Genomic DNA, 5,764 nt, shown 5'->3' on the forward strand with positions numbered 1-5,764 from the left:
AAACCTATTCACTTTAATTAAAACAATAAATATGGGCTCTGTAGCATTTTGAGGGAGCAACATTGGGGATATCAAGGCATAAAAGCTAACAGATGGGAGGCTGCAGTTCCAGGGAAGACGAAACCCCTGGGCTGGTACTGGCCAGTTCCATGATGAACTTCTCTCAACAGTGAGGACATTTTCATTACTGGTTCCTGACCTTTTCATCCTCCTCGTGTGACAAGCCCTGACCTGATTTCCAGTTGTGTTCGGCCACGGTGAGCCATCAAGCTGGTCTGTTCCCATTACAGATGGCTGCTTTTAACAGATGCCTGAATATGGCCCTCATTAGCTTTGTTTTCCCCATTACATGAAGCAGGCGAGCCTGGTTCAGAAGAAAGGGTTTAGAGATTTTTTGTTCCACTCATTCCTGGAACCCCACCAGAAATGACAAAAAAGGATAGAATACTGTTTTAATTCCTGAAGCAGAGAAACTGCCAAAGCCTCCCAACAACAAATTATTTAATTATATCCACCAAATACTGTCTGCGTGGGGATGAGGGAGCCTGCTGCAAGACTAGACATTCTGCCTCAAATCTCTGGAAGGATGAAGTTCCCCGGATGCTTTGTCCTTGTGCTGAAATGAATTCATGGGCTGTTCTGGTCAGAGCAGCATCGGGGGCAGTCTCCAGGGCCACCACAAGTGACAGGAGACATGGGCAAACCCCATAGAGAACCAATTCCAGGCTGCGGAACTGAGAGGGTGAAGGGGCTTTGGGGACAATGATTTCCAGATTTTGAGCCAATATATAATGACGATATTGCATTAAAATAAAAAATAAGATTGTTATTAGAGAAGCGGGAGGAAGAGGAAGAGGAGAGGGTAAAGGGAAGGTGAAGAAGGAGATGAAGGAGATGTGAACTCAAGGATAAAGAGCAAACATCAGTCAACTATCTTCTTTGTGCCAGGCATTGTCCTAGCTACTTTCAATATACACATTATTTTATTTCAGTAACAAAATAGTGCAATATAGAGATTATTATCTATTTCATACATAATTAAATTGAGAACTATAGAGATGAGATAATTTTAGCAAAGTCAAACAATTAATAATAGGCATTTTCTCCCAGGTGTTCTGAAGCCAAAGCCCATGCTCCTTAATTACTTCTTCTTCTTCATCATCATCCTCATCAGCAGCAGCAGCATCATCACCATCACCATCATCACTGATATGCATTGGGCTCTCAGGCACATCACTACTGTGAATATGTGGGGTTTTTCCATTTCATTCTCACAACTCCATTTTGTAGTTGAGTAAACTGGGGCTCAGAAAGAGCTAAATAACTTTCCCCAAATCACACAGCTGGTGACGCCACTGCCCAGATCTATCAATTCTTTACTTCTAACCAGGCCAACCTACTGCCTCCCACTATTTCCAGAGAGACCCAGCAATGGCACTTACTGGCTAACAAATCATTTCCCTCTCTTGGCCTTGGCTTCCTCATCTACAAAATGAACAGCTTGTACTAAATGATTTAAGATTCCTTTCCCATCTGATCTGACAAACTAATTAAATTTCAGAGCAGCAGGGAGGAAATGCTTGGGGGTTGAGTTTGTATTTCTGAAATAACTTGTCTTCTTTCTTCCCAGGAGAGCAGCAGCGAACATACAATAGATAGGGACAAAAGCACCTACAAATCCATCCTGTAAAATGAAATCACGTGGCAAAAATGTGGTTATTCTCAGCAAAAGAAGAAAATAGCATTTTGCTGTACCTTTTCACACAGCTTCCAGATGGAGGTACATCGAGGAATGCTGTCAGAATCACATCTCTTGTCAACTCAATGGCCCGGGGCGGACAATCTGGAGAACAGCACAGTAACATCCCTATAACCTGGACCCAGACATCTGGGATGGTCCCCCGGCCTTACATGCACCCAGCTGATCACCAAGTCACACTGATTTTACCTCTGGAATAACTCATGGCCATGATCCCCATTTCCAATGCTTTAGCCCAGGCTTTTGCAGCAGCCTCGTAACTGCCTCTCCATGCTATAGTCCACCTTCCTTGATGCTATTAGAGTAATAGTTTTCTAACACAAATCTGATCATGACACTCTCCTACACTAAACATCTTAAATAATAGAGTCAGAAAAATCCCTGGCACATAATAGAAACTCATTCACACACAGACATGTACATATTCAGCTTGACTCACCTCTCATTCCTGCTGTTTGTGCCTCAAACATACTAGACCACTCAAGCTTCTTAGACACAGGATGAATCTCCATGCTTTCATGTCTTTTGTCCTCTCACCCAGAATGCTTCATACCCAGCTCCCCACTTCCTGAGATCTACTGCCTAGACAACTCCTATTCATGCTTCAAAACCCAGTTCAAATTTCAACTTCACTAGAATTTATCAACTTCACTGTGGTTTCTCAGCTAGAGTCAGTCACTCCCAGAGTTCTAAAGCATTAAAATGATAGCATTTTAGATAGCTGGTTTCACATTTATTGCCCCAAATGGACTGAAAGTTCCCTAAGGAAAGGGAAGATGCCTAAGAACTTAGTACACAGCACAACACATCATGTGGGTCAATACCTATTTATTGTTAAAATTCAGTGACATAGCCAGGCTCTCCTAGTTACATGGGTAGGTAAATGAATAAACAAATGAGTGGAGACAGAAGCTATGGAGTACCCAGCCCAGAATATTTGTGAAATGCATTTGATAAGGTCATTTTGAAAGACTTTATGAGATCTATTCAACAAACATATATTAAATGTTATTTGGCCACAGGTCACTATAAAATTATGTAGAAAACAAAATCATTAGGCAACAGACATCTTCTCCAAAAGTTGATGAAATCTGGTGAAGAAATCAATATTCATAGCCATAAAATAATCAGAAAAGAATTCAAAATACCACAAATTAAATTATGGGATTAATAATATCCAAATCAAAACACCAAAGTGATTTTTTAAAATCTTGACTGAAGTTCATTTGGAAGAGCAAACCATCAAAAGCAAACAAGAAGGCAGTGGAATTTGCTTTGACTAGGGACAGTTATGCAAAATGCAAGTAGGAGGAGGAAGCCAAGAGGGGAGCTGGTGAGTCAGAGGAGAGAAGCGGCTCAGCCTGACTAGCTGTGAACCTCTCTAAAGCAGTGGAGATGCCTCAGCCCTCAACAAGGCCTTCTACTTCTGCACAATGATGCTGCCCCCCCAATCAAGTTTCTGTTGTTCCTGGTTTCCCAGATGGCCATCTTTGTTCCATTCTTCCATCTGTCTGTCCACAACCTCAGTTGCCTGTCTAGGAAGGAGAAGCCCAAGCCCGTGCATGTGCTGGTCCTGTCTTCCTGGCACGTGGGCTCTTCCTTCGTGGGGCAGCTTTTTGGGCAGCACCCGGATGTCTTCTACCTGATGGAGACTGCCTGGCACATCTGGATGAGCATCACACAAAGCACGGCTTTGAAGCTGCACATGGCAGTATGGCCTGGTGCAGGACATCTTCCAGTGCAACATGAGCATCTTTGATGCATACATGCCCCCCGTCCCTGGGAACAGTCCAGCATCTTTGAATGGGAGAGCCAGGCCCTGTGTTCCCAGCCCGCCTGCAGCATCTTCCTGCAAGATAGGATCATCCCCCAGGCTCACTATAAGGTGCTGTGCGATCGACAGCCCTTCGACGTGGAGGAGGCCTGCCACTCCTACAGCCACGTGGTGCCCAAGGAGGTGCATTTCTTCAACCTGAAAGCCCTTTACCCACTGCTGACAGACCCTTCCCTCAGTCTGCACATTGTGCACCTGGTCCATGACCCCCAGGCTGTGTCTGGGTCCTGAGAATGCACCATGGAAGACCTTGTGATTGACAGCTGCATTGTGGTAGGGCAGCTGTGGTAGGACCAAGCCTACCACGTGATGCAGGCCATCTGCAAAGCCAACAGGATATCTATGAGGCTGTCCTGTTCTGGCCCGAAGCCCTGAAGCAGCGCTACCTACTCATGCACTATGAGAACCTGGTCCGGAAGTCCCTGACCCAGACTTCCCAGATGTGATTTTCTTGCCCCAGCTCCAGACCTGGGTACATAACATCACCCAAGGCTAGGGCATGGGTGAGCATGCCTTCCACACAAATTCTAGGAACGCCTTCAAAGTCTCCCAAGCCTGGTGCAGGTCTTTGCCTTGAGAAAACAGTTACTCAATTTCAGAAACTCTGTGGTGATACCATGAATTTGCTGGGTCACTGCCAAGTCAAGCCTGAGCAAGAGCAGTGAAACCTGTGGCTGGATCTTCTGTCTACCAGCATCCTAACCCAGCAAGACCACCTGGAGGACTGAGGAGGCTCGGCCCCCTCCCAGGACCAGCTTCAGCCATGGTACCTATCTCTCTTCAGGTGAGCATGAATTGCACCCACATACACCCAGGCAGAGAAATCTTAGTGTCCATACTCATGTCTAAAGAGATACTCAGAAACCTTGCATGATTGGCACAGTGCAGCAGTGGTGTTGCCTTTCTCCCTCCTTGGCCTTCCTCTGGGTGTGTACCTTGGAAAGCTTGGGGCCTGGGGTCCTATTAAGCACAGAGCAGTGTCAGTGGAGTAACTCCATAGACCTCCCTGTCCACATCTTGCCTAAGAAAAGAGGAGACACAGTAAAAACCAGGGAAATGGACCTTTCATCAAAGAGCTTGCCCGCAGATTCCATAGGGATGTGAACTCTGAGCTCTCAGAGCTCCCAGTGGATTCACAGAAGGGAGTGGGAACAGGGTTGGATGCTTACCTGTGGGTGTGTCCATCACAATTATTGGTTATCACAAATAGGAACCAAATCTCTGCAAAACAGAACAAGCTCTTATGTCATGGAGTGGCTGGGCCCAATTTGGAAGTGATTAGCCTCAATTTTTACTTGCCATGTTGCAACACTTTGACCTGGGCCTCTGCCATGCATTAACACTAAAATTCCAAAAAAGATTCCAGTTGGAATGTCCCCTTTTGTGCTTTCTAATTACTAGTAGTAAACGCTCATTCTTATGAGATCCTAACCTAAGAACCTGAACTTTTTTTGTTCATTTTTACTATTATCACCCACATACACAAAATATTGTTAAGACAATGTTTGGTGTCAGATGATGAACTAAATCTAGACCAATTAACACATTGCCCTCTTTCAAATTAGTAGAAAATAGACAATCAGCATTGAAGCCCTTTTTGTCTTGTGAGAGACATAAGTTGTAATAATGCCATATGCATCTCCCTGGGGCCTAGGGAAGAGTTCTCTTTAATCTGATCCCTCAGCCAGAGGAGCTCAGTTTGATTGGTGCTATTTAGCTCTTCCTGATAACCCTCCACTAACAAGAAATGGTGTTTCACCCAGTCTTTGCAGCAGCCCCCAAATCTTGTTAAAAATGCATTTGCCCTGCCCTACCTGAGGTAACTGCTGGAATCTCAGGGTGGAACTGGGATTCTGGATCTTTATCAAGCTACCCTGTGGGCTCCTCCACAGCCTGCCTGGAGACAGCACACCCCACAGTGAGCAGCATCACAGTTCTCCTTTGTTCCAAGACCGGTGTATTCCCATGCTCAGTACATATGCCCCTTCCTTTGGACACTGGTGCTGTCCTCAGGCTGGAAGGAATAGGAAGAAGGCCCATATCTAGTCTGGAACTCCACAGGCCTCTGAGTCTTAATGTTTTAAATATCTCACCTTGTCTAGACCTGAGACATACTGTCTGTTCTAGTTTGCTAATGCTGCTGGAATGCAAAACACCAGAAATGGATTGGC

General features: G+C 45.1%; 1 pseudogene; it reads left to right on the plus strand.

The window, feature by feature from the left end:
• The first annotated feature begins 3,239 nt into the window (after positions 1–3,239).
• Positions 3,240–3,884, plus strand: LOC119514711 (annotated as a pseudogene).
• The last annotated feature ends 1,880 nt before the right edge of the window (positions 3,885–5,764 follow it).

The sequence above is a fragment of the Choloepus didactylus genome, chromosome 18 (genome assembly GCF_015220235.1).
Source record: "Choloepus didactylus isolate mChoDid1 chromosome 18, mChoDid1.pri, whole genome shotgun sequence".
Classification (NCBI taxonomy): Eukaryota; Metazoa; Chordata; class Mammalia; order Pilosa; family Megalonychidae; genus Choloepus; species Choloepus didactylus.